The following is a 20852-nucleotide window of genomic DNA, read 5'->3' on the forward strand; positions in this document are numbered from 1 at the left end:
AGAACCGGGCGGGATCTAGGAATCCCGCACCTATTAACACTCTGGGGCATTAGTGGTCTCATTCGGCGCTCACCACCCCGTGGAGACCTGAGTGGTCTTATCCTGCCCATTTTGCAGATGAGGAAACTGAGGTTCAGAGGAACCACACGTCTAAGGACCTCCAGCAGATCGGTGCCCACGTGGACTCAGGCGGGTGGTCCTCCCTTTAGCTGGGGGAGGGTAGTGGGTGGAGCACCCCCCCCCCCCCCCCCCCCCCCCCGTCTCATTTGGTCCCCTAGGGCCCCGCCAGCTGCAGATGCCCTCTTCCTGGCCGTTTGGGCAGCGCCACTGGAGATTCCTGGAAGCGCCTCCCGGGCACACCCCTCCCCCTCGCACCCGCCCACCCAGTGACTGAAGGATTTGCTGGGGGGGGGGGCAGGGGGCGAGGAGGGGGGAACTTAGAGGCTAACCCTCCCCCCCCCCCCCCCCCCGCAGCCCCTGGTGGGGGGTGGCTAGGAACCCGAGCCCGGAGGGCCTGGGAGCTCCCGACCCTCCCTCCAGCAGTGCCCAGCACTCCCTGGCCTGAAGTCCTGCGGGGCACTGGGGTCTTGCCGACACCCAGGAGGCCCTCGGGGGCCGGGGGCTCGATCTTTTGCAGGACAGGGCGAAGCAGACGGCTGGACGGGAGGGCAGGCCTGGGGCTCCCGGAATCCCACTGGGACGGGAGCGGCAGGGGTCTTCAGGATTTAGGGGTGCACCTTCTGTGCCTCGGGACTTCCGCCCCCAACCCGGGTCTCAGGCTTGCGGAGTCCCCGTGTCCCTCGCCCGGGGTGGGGGTGGGGGAGGGAGGATTTCCTCGAACTTCCCAGTCGGGACCAGTGGGAGTGGGGGCTCGGTCCCCTGCAATCCTAGGCTCCCTCCGTGGGGCAGGGCCGGTGGGGCAGGGCCTGGGAGAGGAAGCCTCGAGATTCATGGCATTCCCTGAATTTCAGTCCCGGCCACGGAGTCGGCCTCTCCCAACGCAAAGCTTTAAGAGGGAGGTTCCCGCGAGCTCCCCGGCGGCCGCTTGGTAATTGGTTCATCGATTAACAGTTGGGTGTGGGGGGCGCTTCAACAAGGGTGGGGGGTGGGCGGCTGATGAGGGACCAGGCCCTGGGGAGAGGTTGGAGGGAGGCGGGGAAGTCGGTAATTCCAGGTTGGGGAGGGTCTTTGTGCCTCCCCAAGGAGGCGAGGACCCCCGCGAGGCAGCCCTGCCCCCCCCCCCCACCCTACCCCCGGGTGCCAAGCGCCAGACGGGCCCCCTGGGCCCCTGGAAGAATTGGTTCCCAACAGCCAACCTGTTCCCATAGCCAGAAGTTGCCATGGTGACCCCCTCCCACCTTCAGCTACAGCTTTTCCAGTAAAACCACTGCAGAAATCCATACTTCCCGACAGGCACGCCCCCCGGCCCCCCACCCCCCACTCCGCGCGGTCTGGGAGCTCCCGGGAGTTAACCCTCAGCTTGCCGGCGATGCTGTTTGGGGGAGTCCGGGGACTGAGGGCCGACCACGAGGGGCCTGGAGAAGGTAGACAGGGGGGATAGGCCCGCTGCCCTCTCCCTCAAGGCCGCCTCCAGCCACTGGAGCAAGTCCGGGCCGCTGGAAAGGAGAAGGGAACCGGGCTCTCAGCTGAAGGCCCCGCCTTGGAGCAGCATGGCTGGGGCACCCAGGCGGCTTTAGCGCCACCAGAGTGCAAGCCGAGCGCCTCGGGGACTCCAGCCCAACAAGGGTGACTGGGTATCAGATCTACCCGGCCTGGCCTGCAGTTTCTGGCGGCCTCAGCTCGCCCCTCCCTGGCGTCTGCCCCTCCTCCCCCCACAATGCTTTCCTAGAGGCAGAGAGGCTCCGCTCAGGTCCAGCAGGGTCACCTGCTGCCCCTCCGGCGAGGCCGCACGCCCACAGCCTGGCTTGGTGTCCACAAGTCCGCTCTGATGGGCTGTTGGTGTTGGACGAAAGTCACTGACAGCTTAGGGTCTCCGCTTCCTCCCCTGAGGAATGAGGCTAAAGATCCCAGCTCCTTGCCAGTTTGGGGGAGAAGAGGGGTTCCTTTCCCCGCTGGGCCCCCGGGACAAGGCCTGCCTGCCTCTGTTGGGGGAGGGGGCCCCTGGGGACGGCCAGGCTGTGCAGCCCAGGGGTTGAGCTCTGTGGCTCAGCCTAGCCTCTGCTTCCAGAGCCTTGAGCGTGGAGGTGCTCTAATTGTTCTCTCTGCAGCCCTAGATGAATAATTGAGAGGTCTTTGAAGAGAATTAATTAGCCCGTTTATTGACTGTAAATGCTTTGCTGCAGATGATAAAGGGAAGGCTCACCGCCTGTGCGGGCTGCCTGCCGACTAGGGCCCACAACTAGACATTTAATTTGCACCCAGGGTTCCCTCAGCATGACCAGGGCTCAGCCTTTGCCTGGGAGAGCTGGCCCCTTTCCCCCCCCCCCCCAGAAAGGAGCTGGTGGCTGAACCCCGGCTTCCGGGCACCCCTGGCATCCTGCTGCAAGGTTCTGTGCCCCAGCCCTAGCTCTGCTCCGTTTATCTCCCAAGAGGCAAGGGAGGGCTGCCCTCCCTGCAAGGAGCACGGATGGGGTCTGTCCACTGTTGGGAGTGCTTTCCCTAGCACGTTGGACTCCTGTCCTGGGGCCAGGCTCTGGGCAGGGCCCAGGACCCCCAAGGGGAGAGGCACCCCACCACGGGGGACCTGTCCCGGGGCTGGTTCTGGACTCTGTGGACCTCTCTCCATGCAGCGATCCTGTGGTGCCCGGGCCCCAGGCCGGGGTCAGGTCAGACGGTGGGACCCAGGCAGGCAGAGGTCCGCTAGCCTGGACAGGGTTGGCTTGCTAGGTGGGTGCTAGTGATTCATAAGGACAGCAAACATTTCTATACCTTTCATTCCGGGCCAGGCCCTGGCACATATATGGATTCACTTGGTCCTCCTGACAAGCCTGTGTAGACCGTGCGAGGGTGGGGGGTGTACTTGTTCTCTGGTGGGTCCACAGGGCCTCAGTGCAGAACCTGATATAGCCAAGGGCTTATGGAAGGAAGGAAGGAAAGGAGGGAGGAGGGAGGGAAGGGGGGAGGCCTGCCCAAGGGTCAGCCCCTGCCTGCGTGGCCGCTGGGCACCAGTGGACGCAAAGAGACACCAGGAGAGCTGCCTTAGGAGCCCCAGCCCCGCAGCTGTGGGCATGGCCTGGGGATCAGAGACGTCCTGCTGTGTGAGTAGGAGCCATGGCTCTTGGTTCAGCTGAGCCATGGCGGAGCCTGGGCTGAACCACAGCAATGGCGGGCGGGGAGACTGTGGCAGCTGCCACAGGTGGAGAGGAGGGAGGGGCGATGGAGCGGAGTGACTCATGGACCTGGGGACAGGGGGCAGAGGAGTGGACAGGACCCCAGACCTGGGTGAGTTTGTTTGGGAAGCGCAGTGAGCTGGCTCTCGCCCAGGCAGCCCCCCGGGGGCACTTGGATGGCCCCCTTCCAGATGTCTCATTGTCCTTCTGTGCCGGGACAGGCTGCCCTGTGGGGGCCACGTCAACGGACTCCCTCTTCCTGTGCCTCCGGTTGGGTTTCACAAGCAGGAGGCGCGGGCGGAGGTTGTGGGGGCGGGCGATACAGAGCCCAGTGCCGCTGGCTCTGTGTGCGTCCCTGTGCTCACACCCGCGGCTCCTACTGGGCAGCCCTCGCCGTCCCTTCAGCTTTCTTTCGAGGGCCGCTGTCCGCATCGCTGTTTGTTTTTCTTGAACATTTACTACGGTGCCGTGGACTCTGATACATCCGGGCAGTCCCAGAAGACGGAACATTTGCACAGCTGACTTACTTAGGCAACTATCCCAAGTCACCAAGTTGGTGAATGTTGGTGCTGAGGCTTGAACCCACACCTACCAGACTCCGCTTTGCGGTGTTGTCTGTAGTGCTGTCTCCTGCCTCCTGCTCCTCCTGGCCTCTGGGGGCTGCCCCTCCCTGCCCTCCACCTGGCGGTTACGGTGGAAGCCTGTGGCCACCTCATCAAGGGCTTCGGCAGCTGGGGAAGAGAAGCTGGCCTTCCTCGAGGTGCTGAAGCTAGGCGCGTAGGGCCCCGGGGACAGGCGGCACGTGGCCCGGGAGGAGAGGAGGAACCCTGTCCGGAATGCTCTGGGTCTAAGGGATCTTGGGAGTTTGGAGGCAAGATGCCAAGGGGAAGAGTGGTTTAGGATCGTTCTCCATCCGACAGCGTGTGGGTCAGATAGAAGGCAGTGCTAGACTCTTCAGGCCGTTCTGTGCTCACCAACACCCCGTCAACTCCTTTTCTGCTTAGCTTCACCAGGGAGCACCTCTGTCGGTCCCAATACTGACTAGTGGCTTCGCTTGGGTTCCGGGAGAAACTCCCTGTATCAACCAGCCATTGTCATCATTGGGCCACATAACGGTCTCTAAATCTGAATGGCCTTTAGCGGTAAGAATTGAGTTTGGCTCTCATCTCCGTGGGTTTGCTGGGGTTCAGCAGATCCAGCCTGGGCTGTGGGCTGGGTCCGGGTTTGCTTCATATGTTTTATTAGCCTCCTTGGACCAGCGGGCTACCCATCGTGTCCCCGGTGTGTGCTTCTTCCGGACCATCTCAGCAGTACGTGGGAGCTCATTGGGTTGTACTAGCATGTTTCAGCCTCTACTCAGTGCACATCCCCGGTCAAAGCAAGTCACATGGTGCCGTGACCCCAGTGTCTGTGTCTCCCCCAAACCCGATCTTGATGGCACCTCAGTCTTGGACTTCCAGCCTCCAAAACCGAGAAACGCCGTCCCGCTGTTTATAAGCCACCCAGTCTCTGGTGGGTGTTCTGTGACAGCCGCCTGGACAGACAGCCCAAAATCAAGGCTATGGATGCATAAATCTGTTAGAAGGGAGTGAGGGGGCTGGATGGAGAACTCAATCCCTCTTTCAAATTTTTATTTATTGTTTAATTTTTAAAGTGTGTTTATTTGGGGCACCTGGATGGCTCAGTCGGTTGAGTGTCTGACTTTGGCCATGGCGCAGGTCATGGCGCAGGTCATGATCCTGCGCTTTGTGGGTTCGAGCCCCGCGTCGGGCTCTGTGCCGACAGCTCGGAGCCTGGAGCCTGCTTGGGATTCTGTGTCTCCCTCTCTCTCTCTGCCCCTCCCCCATTCTGTCTCTCTATCTCCAAAGATAAGTAAACGTTTAAAAAAATTATAAAAATAAATAAAGTGCATTTATAAATAAAGTGTGTTTATTTATTTTGAGAGAGAGAAAGGCTCAGAGAGAGAGAGAGAATCCCAAGCAGGCTCCATGCTGTCAGTGCAGACGGACGTGGGGCTCGATCCCATGAACCCTGAGACCTGAGTCGAAATCAAGAGTCAGAAACTTAACTGACTGAGCCACCCAGGCACCCCTAATTTTTAAAATAATCGTCATCATGGGGGGGGGCGCCTGGGGGGCTCACTGGGTGACGCGTCCGACTTCGGCTCAGGTCACGGTCTCACGGTCCGTGAGTTCGAGCCCTGCGTCGGGCTCTGTGCTGATGGCTCAGAGCCTGGAGCCTGCTTCCCATTCTGCGTCTCCCTCTCTCTCTGCCCCTCCCCTGCTCGCGCTCTCCCTCCCTCTCCTCTCTCAAAAATAAACATTAAAAAAATTACAAAAATAATAGTCGTCAAGATGAGTGTGATGTGGTTTGTTGTCTCACAGTGGCTTTGATGTGCCTTTCAATCTCCTTTTGACCTAAGCCGGTTTGAGATGGGTTTCTGTTTCTTGTCACCAGTCCTAGGCAGGGCGGGTTCAGTGGCTGTAATGAGGAATCAGCCAGCAGTGCTGTGGCTTGTGGAGAAGTTCACTTCTCTTCTCTCACGTGACGGCCCAGGTGGGTGCTCCCAGTGGCGGGAAGCGCTCCTCCCTTCGGGGACCCAGGCAGGTGGTGGCGGCCCTGTCAGCTCAAGGTGGAGCTTGTGAGGTGGCTCTGCTTGGAATTTCGTCCCAGAGCCACACCTGCTGCTGGAAGGGCTGGGCCCAGAGGAGAGAGCGGACTTCGGAACAGTGCCAGCTGCTGAACGCTCTGTACCCAGCCCCGCTCCGTCCTGCTGGACGAACCAGCCGGACCCCAGGCCGAGACCCCAGGCGCTTGGCAGAAGGACCCTGCGGGCACGTGCGTGGAGGGAATCCCAAAAGGCCACCATGGGAACCCCCGAGTGAATGGTGGCCTCCAAAAGATAGGACCACCTCTTTTAAAAAAAAGTTTTGGGGCGCCTGGGTGGCACAGTCGGTTAAGCGTCCGACTTCAGCCAGGTCACGATCTCGCGGTCCGCGTCAGGCTCTGGGCTGATGGCTCAGAGCCTGGAGCCTGTTTCCGATTCTGTGTCTCCCTCTCTCTCTGCCCCTCCCCTGTTCATACTCTGTCTCTCTCTGTCTCAAAAATAAATAAAACGTTGAAAAAAAAATTAAAAAAAAAAGTTTTTTTTTTAAATTGTTTTTTGATGTTTTTATTTATTTTTGAGACAGAGAGAGAGTATGAGCAGGGGAGGGGCAGAGAGAGAGGGAGACACAGAATCGGAAGCAGGCTCCAGGCTCTGAGTTGTTGGCACAGAGCCCGATGCGGGGCTCGAACTCACGAGCTGTGAGATCATGACCTGAGCTGAAGTCGGATGCCCAACCGCCTGAGCCACCCAGGCGCCCCTAAAAAAAAGTTTTTTAATGTTTATTTTTGAGATAGAGACAGAGCACGAGCAGGGGAGGGGCAGAGAGAGGGAGACACAGAATCCGAAGTGGGCTCCAGGCTCTGAGCCGTCAGTACAGAGCCCGACGCGGGGCTCGAACTCACGAACTGCGAGATCATGACCTGAGCCGAAGCTGGACGCTTAACCCACTGAGCCCCCCCAGGCGCCCCAGGACCGTCTCTTAAACCCCAGAACCTGTGACTGAGGCCTTGTTTGGAAACAGAGTCTTTGCCGGTGTAATTAAGCTAAGGATCTCACGGGAGTCATCCGGGACTCTCCAGTGGTGTCCCCTGTAAGAGAAAGGAGGGGGAGATCTGAGGCACAGACCCAGAGGAGGAGCCACGTGAGGGTGGAGACTTTCAGGGACAAGGCCACAAGCCCAGGGACAGACTGATGCTCCAGGACCTGGAAGGAGCTGGAAGGGGCAAGGAGGGAGCCCGGCCCCGCCCACACCTTCACTTCGGATCCCTGGCCTCCAGAACCGGGACAGAATAAATTTCTCTTGTTGTCAGCCCCCCGGCTCGCGGCAGTCTGTTATAGCGACCTCAGCACACCCTTCCGCTGGGACGCCCGGACTCGCTCCTACAGCTGGACAGCCGAGCCCAGAACTGGCCGCTGGGTCCCCGGGTCCCTGCCGGGGTCGGCCTGCCCTCTCCATTAGCCCGACATCGGGAGCTGGTGTGGGGAGGGGACCCCAAGACCTGGCTGGGGGAGGAGGGGCCTGAGGCCCGCTTCTGTCCCAGGATGAGGTGTTTGGAGGCTGATGGCAACTTGGAAAGGAGAGCTCGTTGCCAAGGGGGGGGCTGTGGCATCTAACATACGCGCTTCCTTCCCCCCGGGGAAGGAGGGTTGAGAAGGAAGCCTCTGTACCCCTGCTCTCTGCTGAGCTGATTTCCGTGAAAACTCTGCTTCTCGGCCTGGCCCAAGCGCCCGGGACACGGTATTGAACCTTTCTTGAGGTGCTCAGAGACTTCAGATCTGTGGTCAGATGGAAACAGATTTCCTGCCTGCTCAGTGCCCCGCGCCCCAGCCCCCCTCCCCCAACAGGGGTCTGTGTTTCTCCCCCCGTGGCCCTTAGCACCGGGGCACGGAGGAGGCCCCCAGAAGAGGGCAGAGCCAGTGGGGCGTGGATGCCCACCCCACCCACCCCTGTGGCACAGAGGCCACCTGTACCAGGAGCTGGGGATGGGGCCCCGGTGGTGGGCAGGGCACAGCGGGCCTGTGGGAGGTGGAGGGGCCACTGGGGAAGGGACTTACCAGCAGGCAGCGCCGCTGAGACCCCAGGAGGCCCTCGTCCCTTCCCGTAATGACAGAGGTAATGACGGAATGGGGTGGGGTGCCAGCTTCTGCCTCCAGGGCCCAGCCCCTCCCCTCAGCTGTCTCCCACCTGCTCCCCACCCCCACTCCTCTCTGCTGGCCCTCTGCCAACTGAAGAGCTGGGCCAGCGCACCTGTCCAGGTACAGCAGGGCCGCTCGCAGGCGGGGGCTCCTGCCCCGGTTGGTTCACCCTGCCGAGGATTTGGGGGACACCCAATGCCCCCCTTCCCTAGCCCGGCCCCCACCCAGACACCTTCCCAGCCAGGCTTGGAGCGAACAGGTGCCTGCCCGCAGCCCCACACTTGCCGGGTGGCTCTGGGGAAAAGTGTTCCCCACCCGCTTTGGGTGGGGCGGGGGGCCCCCAAGGAGGCCTCCCTCCAAGGGCCTGCCAGGCATGAAGGGAGACAGAATTTCCCCGGGGCAGGTGGACAGGATCTCCTCCAAAGCTTCCTGGGACACTGCTCACCTCCACTCTGTAGCCGGCACTGGGCGGTGGGGGGGGGGGGGGGGGGGGCAGGGCTGAGGTTGCCGGCTGAGGCTGAACGGACACTTCCTCCCTGCATCCCTTCCCCTCCCCCAGCTTTCCTGGGATCTGGGGCTCCTTGCCCTTGCCCAGTCACTCAGGTGCAGGGAGGGGGGTGTGGAGGACTTTGGGCAGGTTCCCAGGGCCTACAGGGCGGCCCGCTCTGCTCTTTTCCCAGAAAGAGGAAGGAAGGCCCGGTATCTGGGGCCTCCATCACCACCCTCTCTGTGGCCAGAAGCTCCACCCTGCGACCTGGCCTCCTGGAGACCGGCCTTGGGGGGCGGGGGGGGGTGGAGATGATCCCCCCAGGAGCACCCCCCACCCCAGGGCGGACGTCTGCCCTCTGTGCTTCAGGGCCAGCCCTGCGGGGTCTCAGGGGCCAGTCCCCTCTGTGCCCACTCTCCCAGGCCCAGTGTGGCCAGGGACAGGGGCCAGGCTCTTCCGCTTCTCCAGGGGCCCCAGAGTGGCCCCTTTGCCCTCTGGCTGGCCTTGCAAGCCCTGCCCAGCCCCAGGAGCTGCTGTGAGCACCCTCGTCTTGGCTGTGGACCCACCCTGCCCCTGCCCAGGTGCGGGGGGCGGGGGGTGATGTAAGAAAGGCCTTCTCTGATTCCCCTGCGCGCCAAGCTCCAGGAGCCAGAAGGGAGGGCAGGGCTGCAAACTGTGGTCTCTGAACTCCCGCTGGGAAAGGCGGTTACACAGAGCATCGCGCAGACACATGTAGATGAGCGCCCCCCCCCCCCCCCCCGCAGGCGGTCACCCCCTCTCCAGGTGAGAAGCCCTGTCCCTGTTGGAGAACCTGTTGTCCTTCAGCAGCGGGAGGGACCCCGGGGCACCCACTGCACGCAGGGTCTCCGGCCCACCGGCTCTGCGAGGGGGATGCTGCTTTCAGAGGATTTAATCCCGATGGGAAGACAGGAACAGGCAAAGGGGTGCACGGGTCAATGATGACGGCCCCGCGCTGCAGAATAAAGGGTGACGTCCAGGCGCCACGTCCAGAGGTCGCTACTGTAAAGCAAACTGGGTCCTTCCCTCCTTCATTCACTGTTTGTTTGTTTGTTTTGCAGCAACGCTTTGCTCCGTGCCCATCAAGAGTGGGCGCTGTTCTGCCCCCCCCTCAATCCAGCAGGGAAACAGCCGCACGACAGGGGGTGTCAGGTTGACGGTGTTTTGAAGGAATGTGGCGAGCCGGGTTAGGCGAGGGGCGGGTGGATTACAGAATTCAAAAGATGGTCCTCGTGAAGGCAGTGAAGCCAGGCAGCGAGGCGGGAGCCACGAAGAAAACCTGGGGGACAACGGTCCTGGGTGATGCTCTGGGAACTGCGAGGGGGCCTGAGGCTCCAGCGAGGTGAGAGGCAGGCAGGGAGGGCCTGGGGGGCACCCCACGGTCGGCTGGGCTCACAGGTCACCCCGGAGCCCATGAGGCGGAGCTGGGGACCACGTGGCCGGGAGATGCAGGGACCCCCCCCCCCCCCCCCCCCCCCCGTCCTCGGAAGCCTGCCGTGAAGCGGCTGCTTCTTCGTGTATTTGGGGAACACAATTACATTTTCACCCTATTTGCATTAAGAAAAAACAAAAAGCAGAAACGAAGACCCGCGTGTCCTGTGGGCACCACCTGACATGGGAAGTGGGAAGGGTGGGAGGTCCCAGGGGACACCGGGCTCTTGGCCCCGCTCAGCAGACCCCAGGGGTCTCCAGGGCACCTGTGCGCACCCACGGCCGCTGCCCAAACTCTGCCAAAACCCCAGGTCGGGCAGTAGCAGGGAAGAAGGCTATTTAAACTGTTGCCTGGGGGCTCATCCCGAGAGCCCCCTTGGGGTGGAGGCTACTCCAGGGGTCCCTGGGGCTCCCCTCGGCCAACTTCCTCCTGTTGGAAGGCAGAGGAACAGAGCTGCCTCGGAAGGTGGATTTCTTCGCAGCCAAAAAAAAGTCCCTTTGCTACAGGCTCGGGAAGCAAGGCCGATCCGAGAGAACGGTGCAACTTTTTTTTTGTTGCTAAGATTTTATTTTTAAGTCATCTCTACACCCAAGGTGGGGCTCCGAGTCACAACCCCGAGATCAGGAGTCGCGTGCTCCGCTGACCCAGCCGGCCAGGCACCCCCCACCCGCCCCCACGATGGTGCAGCTTTAGAACCAAAGCAAGCCCTAGCTCTCAGAGTTGGGGGGCTGATTTCCCCCCAGGGGTGCGGGTGGGGGGCTCAGAGGCTGGTTCTAAGCCGGGCTTTCTGCAAAGCTTTTAAGGACTGGAGGTGTAGCCTCCTGAGTTAGCAAACTCTGCAGAGCGGAGAGAAGCGCCCTTGCAAGCACTCTGTGACCTTGCCCGCTCCGTGACCTTGCCCCGCAGAGGAAGGGGAAGGACCGGGTTCTGCCCATGGCCCGGATTCCTATTTAGCTGTGTGACTATGTCCCAGCTACTTCAGCTCCCCGTTCGTTCGTAAAACAGCAATTAGCATACCCCCCACTTCCCTCCAGAGTCCCCGAGGCCTCACCGAAATGCGCACGTAAAACCCCTATCGCCCCCAAAAAACCAAAACCCAAAAAAACACCAAACAAAACAAAGAAGTCACGCCTATTCTCTTCTCCTTCACCTTTGTACCTGAACAGTCAACGTCAAGGCTACGTGAACACTCTCTAAGCACCCCTCACCTCTCCTCACTCCAAGCAGGGGGCGGGGGGGGGGGAGGCATGGTTTAGTATAGTATATAGTATAGTATAGTATACTATAAGTATAGTATAAGTTTATCCATGCTATCCGTTTAGTATAAGTATATCCATGCTACAGGTGGGGTATACTTATCCTGAAAATTATTCCTTATTCATCAGACATTCAAAATAACGGAGCCTCTCGCATCGCATCTGACACCCCTAGTCCCATCCATCCCAGAGACTTCCTGCAATTCAAGCTGTATGTTTTTATCATTCCATCTTTCCCGGAGCTGAGACGGTTTCTTCTTGTTGCATCTTATAGGTTTACGGTCGCAATAAAAAATTCTGGTCAGCCCGCTGATTGAAAACGTAACTACAAAGGGAATCATCTGTTTTATTTGTGTGTTATCAGAAGGGGTAGACTGGATTCCCAACAACCCCACACAGCTTGTGAATAGTACCCGAGTGTCATGCTTGAGGATTGCCTAACTCACGAGTGTGAGACCCCTTTGCAGCCAGCGTGGAATTTGTTGTCTGTGTTTGGGGCCCCACAGTGACATTTATTCCCAATAATGTTGCTGCACGGGTTCTTGGTATTTGACAGTTATGATGGCAGCAAAATTTATATCCCACAGAATTATGGCAATATTCAGCTACTAATGGGCTGATTATTTTTGTTTGTTTGTGTTTGAGAGCCATGAAAATAAAATTTACTCCCAACAATTCAGCTGCAAGTTTATGTCCCTAAAGCTGACCGTAAATAATAAGCATAATAACAGAATGCCTGTAAAACACATCAAACACTCTTCTCGGAAAAAGTGGGCTCTCTGCGCCGCTCCCCTGCTGGGGGGGGGGGGGTTGGTGAGGAGCCCGGCCCAGAAGTCAAGGTCACTGGGACTCAGCTGCCTGGGGAGCTAGTTGGTTCCCAGGTCAGAGCCTACTAGTCTGGGAAATGGGAAGAGAAAATGGCTGAGAAGGGTTGGCCATGAGTGCGTGCAGTGACCTCTCTCTGGATGGTCCTCGTGTTGTTTTCCTGGGGCCGCGGGGACAAACCACCAACAGAAGTTGATTCTCTCACGGTTTTGGAGGCCAGAAGTCAGAAACCATGGTGTGGGCAGGACCGTGCTCCCTCCCAAGTCTCTAGGGGAGAATCCTTCCTGCCTCTTCCAGCATCTGGTGGCCCACGCACTCCTTGGCGTGGAGCTCCACGGCTCCAAGCCCTGACTCTGTGGTTTCAGGTCTCTCTCTGTGTCTCCGCGGTGGTCACTTCCCCATCCCTCATAAGGACACCGGTCATTGGATTTAGGGCGCATCCCAATCCAGGATAATCTCCTTAAAGATCCTTAACTGAATTGCATCCCCCGCAGACCCTGTTCTCAAACGCGATCACTTTCGTAGGTTGTGGGTGGGCCTATTTGGGGGGAGGGTCAATTCAACCCACTATAGTAGCATATCCTCGTCATTCTTATTATGGTCTGTTGCTGTTGCCAGTTGGGAGTGAAGACGGGAAAGCCCGAGAGGAACCAGCCCTGAGGATAGAATCAGGTAGGAGGTGCCCCTGGGGCATCATGAGGTCCGTGCACACAACGGAATAGCACCGGGTCTTAAGGAGAATGGAAATCCTGACACCTGTGGATGAATCCCGAGGACCAGGCGCTCAGTGACAGAAGCCAGTCGCGAAAGGGCAAATACCAAATACCGCAGGGTTCCACTTACTGAGGTGTCTGGAGGGGTGCCGTTCGGAGGGACGGGGCGCCAGGGGCTGGGGGAAGGGCGAGGGGGCGTGGGTGTTTAGTGGCGACAGAGACTGAGTTCGGGAAGATGCCGAAGTTCTGGGAACGGGTGACGGTCACGGTTGCACAACAGCATGAGTGTGCTTAATGCTACCGAATCGAGACACTCAAAAATGGCTCAAATGGCAAGCGGTGCAGTATGTGTGTTCTACCACAATTAAAAAAAAAAAAAAAAAAAAAAAAAAAAGAAGAAGAGGGAGAAGAGAAGAGAAAGCCACAAGGAACCCGTGGGCTTTCTCGGTCCCATTTGGCTGTGGGGAAACCTGGCCTCAGAGAGGCGAAGGGAAGCACGCGGGACCCGTGGCCGTGAAGTGGGTTCCCAGCCCTGGGGGAGGCCTCACTTCCGCGCTTTCCCAGCAGGCTGGGAACAGACTGCCTCGTCTCCTAGGTGGGACCAGGAGCCCGGACAGCGTGGGACTCACGGAGGTCGGATAGTTCCCTCCCAACTCCGCTAGCCTCGGGTGCCCCCCGAGGCCCCTGCCCCGCAGTCTGCTGTATCTCGCAATGCACCAGCACCTCCCGACCCGGAATCCGGGGTGCCCGGCTCACTCCAGACACCCCCACCCACCCAGCTCAGAGTCTCCAGCCTGCAACCTGCCCTGGCAATTAGATGATGCCACAGGGAGCCCCGGAAGTGGCCGGTCGTGATCTCAGCATTAACTGGACTGCTTGGGTTTTTTTTCTTTTTTCTTTAAAAAAACATTTTTTTTAATGTTTACTTATTTTGGGGAGACAGAGAGACAGAGTGCCAGCGGGGGAGGGACAGCGAGAGAGGGAGACACGGAATCCGAAGCGGGCTCTGAGCTGTCCGCCCAGAGCCCTTCGCGGGGCTCGAACCTACAAAGCGCAGGATCGTGACCTGGGCTGGAGTCAGGTGCTTAGCCGGCTGAGCCACCCAGGCGCCCCTGGACTGCATGTGATCATCCGGGTTCTCTGGCCTCTTTCCCGCCGAGTCCAGAGCCGCAGGCGGGGGAACCGTTCCTTGGAATCGGTCATTGCGGAGGGCCACGGGCACTCTCGCGAGACAACAGGGGCAAAGCCGTCGCCCGCTCATCGCACGCCCACTCCACGTGGTGGTAGCTCACCCCTCCAGCGTGCTCTCTTTCTGCCCTGCCCCCACTCCCCTACCTTTCAGCAAAGCCCCACTGCCCAGGGTTCCAAACCCTGCTCACAGCTTCCTGCTTCTGGGCCTTTCCTGCACCTTCCCTTCCTCCTGGGCTGCCTTTCTCCTCTCCTGCCTGGACATCGAGAGCTGCGGGACCCCTTGCCCGCCGTGCCCACCGCCCCCTCTGCCAGCTCTGTGAGTGGTCCGAGCCCTGGGGCGGCACTCAGCACCTGCGGGGGGGGCTGGTTTTACTCCTCCCAGCCTGGGACCCCGCTGCCTTGAGATCCTCAACCTTGTCATCCCGCCCTGAGATTCGAGCCTCTGGCTTGGGCGGCCGCAGGCAAGAGCTCGGTTCCCGCCGCTCACATGTGAATGAACAGAAGGCAGGTGTCCGGGCCTGGCTGGGAGTGGGGGGCCCCTTAGGATTCTGCTGTCGCTCAGCACAGGAGCAAGGTCAGAAACCATGGCAGCAGCCATTGTTTCTGGGGCCACTAGAGGGAGACCTTCGCAGCCCGGCTTCCCACTTGGCCAAAGCCGCCCCAATGCACAGTGAGAGTGAGCAGAGAAAATGTGTGTGTGTATGTGTGTGTGTGTGTGTGTGTGTGTGTGTGTGTGTGACCTGGGCCGCAGCGACCGTGGGCCGTGGAGTCCTGCACGCGCTGCCTGGTGGCCTGGCTTCCTGCAGGTGGACAAGGTCTGCTTCCGGGGTGGTGGGCAAGACTTAGAACCGGAGGGGCGGGGGCGGGGTGGGGAGGTGGGTGGCACTGGGGCAGGGAGGGCAGCAAGTAAGAGCCAAGATGCGTTGATGGAGGACACGTATCTGGGGCTTTTCCGGGTCCCGTGCCGTTCTCGGCATTCTGTGTATATTGTGAGAAATAATCCTGTAGAGGGTGAAGGCCTATTAACACAATATCCATTTTGCGGAGGAAGAAGCCGAAGGCCGGAGAGTAACTGGCCGGAGCTTTAAGTAGGGCCAGAGCTGGGATTTGAACCCATGGAGGGGGAGCCAGGATTTGGGCCCCATGGCACTGAGAGGGGAGCCACGTCAGGGCACGGCCAGGGTGGTCTGAGATAGCCCTTGGGCTTGGCTTTGGATTCCAATGTCTGCCAGCCGAGTGTCCTTGGGCAGGACCCCCCACTTCTCTGAACCCCACTTCTTTAAGCTGGGGCTATTGGCATCTATCTCATGGGGTTATTTAGAGGTTTAACTGAGACCCAGGATGTAAAGGGAGGTAGACTCCAGGGCTCTCGCTATAGCCCTTGGCGTGTGGCCACAGGGCCTTTGCATGTACCATGTGTGCACCTAAGATGCCCATTATAACATCCTTGCTCCCCTCACCGCGGACTTTTCTTCGCTTCCTCCCTCTGCTGCAGGGCTGGCTTCAGAGGATATGACCCACGTAGGTGCCCCACGCTCAGAAGCACCCTGCGCTGGGCTTAATGCTCGGCAGTCCTCATCTGAGAAGTCTCAGTACTTTCTGAAGCAGGGACCCAGCATTTTCATTCGGCACCGAGCCCCGCCCTAGTTACGGCCCAGTCAGCTCTCCTGGTCCTCTGCTGTATCCCTGCATCCGCCCTGGGTAGGTGGGAGCCTCCAAGGCCAACATGTGGGACCCTCCGCCTGAGTGTGCACGAGCTGGGAAGAGAAGCTCTCACGCTTCGGGGCGAAGCCCCTGTCCCAGCCCCGTGCACTCACCCACCTTCAGGCCCACGTCTCAGAGCACCCACGGCCTCGGGCCTCAGGCAGCCCGAGCGAGCGGAGGCACGAACAGGGCCTTCCCGCTGGCATCTCTCACCCCTCGCCGCTGGCTCCTGGGCTGGGGACCTGCCCCCTGGCCCGGCCTGACCGTCCGGGGTGAACGGCCTTTGGGGCAGGCAGTGTTCTGGGAACAAGTAGTCCCCTGGCCAGCCTAGCCGGAGGCCTCTCCAAGGTCCGCCTGGGCCCGAGGGCTTTCCCCAGGTGCCGTGGGCCCTCCGGGTACAGACCATCCGAAGGTGACCTGAGGTGACTCGGGGACTGGTCTTTCCCACCCGGTCTCCCCCTCACCAAAGCCTGGTCCGGTTTGTCCCTCACACTGGCTTGCTGTCCCTGATTTGGGAATTCACCTCCTGGTCTGCCAAATTTGGCAAGGTGAAGCTTAGAGGAGGCCCATTCCCCCGTGGGATCCGCACCCAGAGACATGCGGCCCAGCAACCGCTCCGGGGCCCCTGTGCCGAGAGCCTGCTGGGGGCGCCTCCCGTTGGCTGCTCCTCTGGAAGGATGAGACTTTCCGGAACCCTGGCTAGTCAGTTACCTGAGCTGATCAACGCCCCTCCCCTCTGCGCTTCAGCACCCCTGCAGAAGTTGTCTGCATTCCTGAGAGGAGCCCCCAGCCACAGGGGCCCAGTACTGGGTGAGGAAGCCCACTCGATTTCTGGAACATTCTGCCACAGGAGAGTACTGATATTGGGCCCACATCCTCCATCTTACTTTCCTGACCTTTCTGCCCTCGGTCTTGGGTCTGTTATTCCCACACCCAGCGTGCACGAAGTGCCGACCCTCGGAATCCTCTGCTGTCCCTGCCCAGGGACACCAGCTCGGAACCCTGGCTGTGGGCCACCCACCCGGTCCTGCATCTCTCCAGAACCCTCTTCCAGAGGGTCTCCAAATCCACACAGGCGTGTCCCGCGTGACCCTAAGCAGGCCCTCAGGGCCACCTCGTCGGGGCAAGACAACCACAGGTAATGATGTTTCCAGGGAGGACATCAGCGGTCCCCAGGGCGCCCCAAGGGACGAAGGCCTTCCAGGGCTCAGTGAGTGACCACTGGTGGTCCAGGAGGCAGGCAGGGGCATGAGGTGCAAAGAGTGAAGCAGAGTCCCCCAGACTCTCCAAAGGGAGAGTGTATTTCCCTTTGCCACTCGCTGCTGAGACACAGCTGGGAATGTGGGACACTGGAGCCTCGGAAGCATAAAGGTCCCCTGGGGCACAGGGTCTCCAGGGAGTGAAGTGTGTGTTAATCTAGGCTGCAAGCCTTGGCCCCTGCTGACGTGCCGCACGGTCGCCCACAGGAAGGGGTCCGCTCATTAAATGGGGAGAACGTCCCAGAAACAAGGCCACTTGTGGATCCTGGCCAGGCTCCCAGCCCAACACCGCCAACACATAATCTTAGGTGTTAGCTCTCCCGGGCGGTGATGCTCACCCTGGGCTGAGTAAATAGCTTGTAAGAAACCCAAGAAAGCCCGGCAGTGTGGACCCGTGCCCACACGCCGTACTTTGCCACCATTTACAGAGAGAATGCTGCTTCCTGACTCTACCCCTGCTGTCATGGTGTTTGAAACGGAGAGGAGAGGGGTGCCTGGGGGACTCAGTCGGTTAAGCGTCCGATTCGGCTCAGGTCGCGATCTCGCGGTTCGTGGGTTCAAGCCCCACGTCGGGCTCTGTGCTGACAGCTTGGAGTCTGGAGCCTGCTTCCGATTCTGTGTCTCCCTCTGTCTCTGCCCCTGCCCCGTTCATGCTCTGTCTCTCTCTGTCTCAAAAATAAATAAAACGTTAAAAAAAATTTTTTTAATAAAAAAAAATAAAAATGTTTATATAAAAATAAAAAATAAAATTTTTTTTCAACATTTATTTATTTTTGGGACAGAGAGAGACAGAGCATGAACGGGGGAGGGGCAGAGAGAGAGGGAGACACAGAATCGGAAACAGGCTCCAGGCTCTGAGCCATCAGCCCAGAGTCCGACGCGGGGCTCGAACTCACGGACCGCGAGATCGGGACCTGGCTGAAGTCGGACGCTTAACCGACTGCGCCACCCAGGCGCCCCTAAAAATGTTTTTTTAATGAAATGGAGAGGAGAGGCCCATGTAAAGAAATAGAAAAATATGTGTTGGTCTGGGCCCCCGTTCCTGCCTCAGAGCCCCCCAAACCCTTGTAATTTCCTAAGCGATCAGAGTTCTAGGAACATATTTTGTTCTAGGGTTTGGTCTCTGCTCCCTTGGAATCTCCCGAGTGATAGGAATGTCTTTTGTTCCAGGGGGGTGACTCTGGGTAGGGGGTGGGCTCCAGGATGGGGACCGGCCGCCTGAAAGACCCGAGCCGTGATAGGGGCTTGGAAACTTCGGTCCCAGCCCCCTTCCTCCCAGGAGAGAGGAGGGGCTGGAAACGGACCGATGACTGATGGTGCCTACGGGAGGAAGCCTCCGTGAAAATCCCCCGAAGTACAGGGTTTGGGTGAACACATCTACATGCCAGGAGAGTGAAACGGCCCAGCTCCACGGGGACTGAAGCTCTTGAGCTTGGGAGCCTCCCGGACCTCGCCCTATGTGTCTCCTCCCCCGGCCGGCCGTCTGTGTCCTTGAGCGTTTCCTCTATGGTACAATAAACTGCTTCTCCAACAGGTACTCGAATCCGAGGAGGAGGGCATCACGGGAGTCTCTGATGTGTAGCCAAGTCAGACAGAAGCGGTGGGTTCCCTGGGGACCCCCTCCTTGCCTCTGAAGGGAGGGGCAGTCTCGCGGGACCGAGCCCTTCCCCTGTGGGATCTGTCTCCAGGTGGACGGTTGTCAGAGTTAAACTGCAGGGCACCCCGTTCGTGTCACTGAGGACCGTGCCGTGGGGGACGGGGGCTTGCCCTACAGACCCTCAGATCTCTGGCCGTACATCCAGTGGGGTATTTGAGGCAGCCAGGTCGAGCCGCTCAGGTGCAGGGGGAGCGGGAGAGGGGCTGGCCGCTCCCCTCGGTCCAAGAGCAGGTGGGTGCCCTACGGCGCCCCTGAGCCTTGCCATGGCTGCTGGGGCTGGTGGGGCAGACCGTGCCACTGGTTGTCCAGGAGTGGGGACCATAGGCCGTCCCCGGAGTCACCCCCACATCTCTTCACAAGAGCAAAGCGCACTGGGGACGGGCAGCCGGTCACCTCGGGGCCGTCAGCACCCGCCTGCTGGCCAGCGGCGTCCCGTGCCCGGTCCAGGCCCCAGCTCCTGGAGGCTGCCGGTCTTTGGCCCCGCTGTGCCTGGCTCCCGCTGCGTCCCGCTGCTTCCGGAAGCGGGGCTTCTTCCAGGTTCTGGCTAGGTTCGAGGTTCTATCGCTAGTCAGAGCTACTGACGGTGATAGTTCCAGAATTTCTATAAAGTTTCTACAAAGGGACGTATACAGCGGCGCCCCAGGGAGGGCCGGGGCTCTGGGACCTGACTTTACCTTGCTGGCCTGGTAATGCCCTGGGTTACTCGGATGGAATATTCTTTGGGGAGGCCTGGTGGCCATTTGGGAGCGGTGCTAAGGTCCCCTGTGCCTGAGCTGGAGGACGGAGACCTGAGAGGCCTGCAAATGCAACCAGGAGTCTGGCAAATTAAATCCTCAGCGTAAAGGTCCGGGCAGTCTCGCGCATCGCTGGTGGGGGCACGCGGGGATGTGGCCACTTTGTACCCGCGTCAGTGTGTCTGCCCGAGCTGAACGGACTCCCGGCCCAGGACCCAGCAATGCCACGGGACCCCTTCGTGTGCTCATCGGAGGACGTGGGCTAGGATGTTCGCTGCTACGCCGTCCGTAACCTCCGAAAGCGGAAAAGGCCCCAACGTCCCGCAGAACTTCGGAAGGGTTGCTTGAGGCCTTGCGGAGGCTGGGAACGTTCTGTGTCCTGACCCCGGACCCCCAGGATTTCTGCATCTGCCTGGATGGATGTTACATCTCAGCCTAAAATGTTCGCAAACCCCTCCCCCCCCTCCCCCCCGCCCCTGCAATCTGCTTCTCTCGCTGGGTGTGAGCCCAGGGGGCTGACCCAGATGTGAGGGCGAAAGCAGCCACACACAGCCCTTTGGTCGGTCCGTCCGTCCGTCCGCATCCAGCCTGATGCCCGGATCTATCCCACGCCCTCACCCTCCTCCCATAGTCTTCTGGGCTCAGGAACTGGCAAACCAGGCCACCAGCTACCTAGGCCCCCAACGGGGCCTTTGTCCTGCCCCCCTCCTTCCTCCTGCACCCCGAGATCGGTCCAGACACAAAGCTCTGCCTTCAGAGCAGATCCAGAAGCGGCCCCTCCTCACGCCTCTGCCTCTCCCCTGCAGGAGGCACCTCCACCTGGGGCTCCTCCCTTCACTCCCCGGGGTCTTGGCCCCACAGAGGCAGGAGCTGGGAAATAACCCAAACTCCTTCCCACGGCTTCCCAGGCCCTGGAGGGACTGAGCCTCTGCCCCTCTTCCCAGCCCCCTCCCTGGGCTCCAGCCTCCCAGGCCTCCCGGGCACACGCTCAGCTCGGAATGGCCCCTGTTTCTTCTGCTGGCATCCTCCTCCCTTTCCAGGCCCCCCACGGCCCTCACTTCCTGCCATCGAGGCCTCACTGAAGCCCCACGCTGGCCCTCAGCTCTAAGGGAACACCTGTGCCCCTGCTTTGCCCGGGGACCCCAGGGTCCCCAGGGGATGAATGGTGGTGGGTCTAAACCAGTCATCCCAACCCCTTACGCTTTTGCCAGTGATTGGTCTGGGGTGACCATGCGACCCAGGCCTATCAGTGAAACAGGAGGGGAGGGTCTCTGAGGGCTTCTGGGAGGCTCAGAGAGAAATCTGTTTTGTTTGCACCCCGTTTCCTCTTGCTTAGTGCCCTGTCTCGTAAGGGTGTGATGCTTGGAGCTGCGGCAGCCGTTTTGTGCCCACGAGGAGCACCATCTCCAATCCCGGGGTGACCACAAGTCTGGATGTGACTCCCGGGATGCAGGATTTCCAGCACTAAAATTGGAAAAGTCCTGGGCAACAGGATAATTAGTCGCCCTAACCTGGTGACATGAAAGGGCAGAAGGAACTGGC

General features: G+C 59.9%; 2 long non-coding RNA genes across 2 annotated transcripts; one reads left to right on the forward strand and one right to left on the reverse strand.

The window, feature by feature from the left end:
• Positions 1–6828: 6828 nt before the first annotated feature.
• LOC125152039 (uncharacterized) lies at positions 6829–8000 on the reverse strand. The gene is made up of 3 exons (XR_007147032.1): positions 7954–8000; positions 7567–7674; positions 6829–6986 (listed from the first exon to the last, which is right to left on the reverse strand). It is a non-coding gene; the product is annotated as an uncharacterized LOC125152039 (long non-coding RNA).
• A 1604-nt stretch (positions 8001–9604) lies between these two features.
• LOC125152041 (uncharacterized) lies at positions 9605–11552 on the forward strand. The gene is made up of 2 exons (XR_007147034.1): positions 9605–9881; positions 11357–11552. It is a non-coding gene; the product is annotated as an uncharacterized LOC125152041 (long non-coding RNA).
• The last annotated feature ends 9300 nt before the right edge of the window (positions 11553–20852 follow it).

The sequence above is a fragment of the Prionailurus viverrinus genome, chromosome E1, assembly GCF_022837055.1.
Source record: "Prionailurus viverrinus isolate Anna chromosome E1, UM_Priviv_1.0, whole genome shotgun sequence".
Lineage (NCBI taxonomy): Eukaryota > Metazoa > Chordata > Mammalia > Carnivora > Felidae > Prionailurus > Prionailurus viverrinus.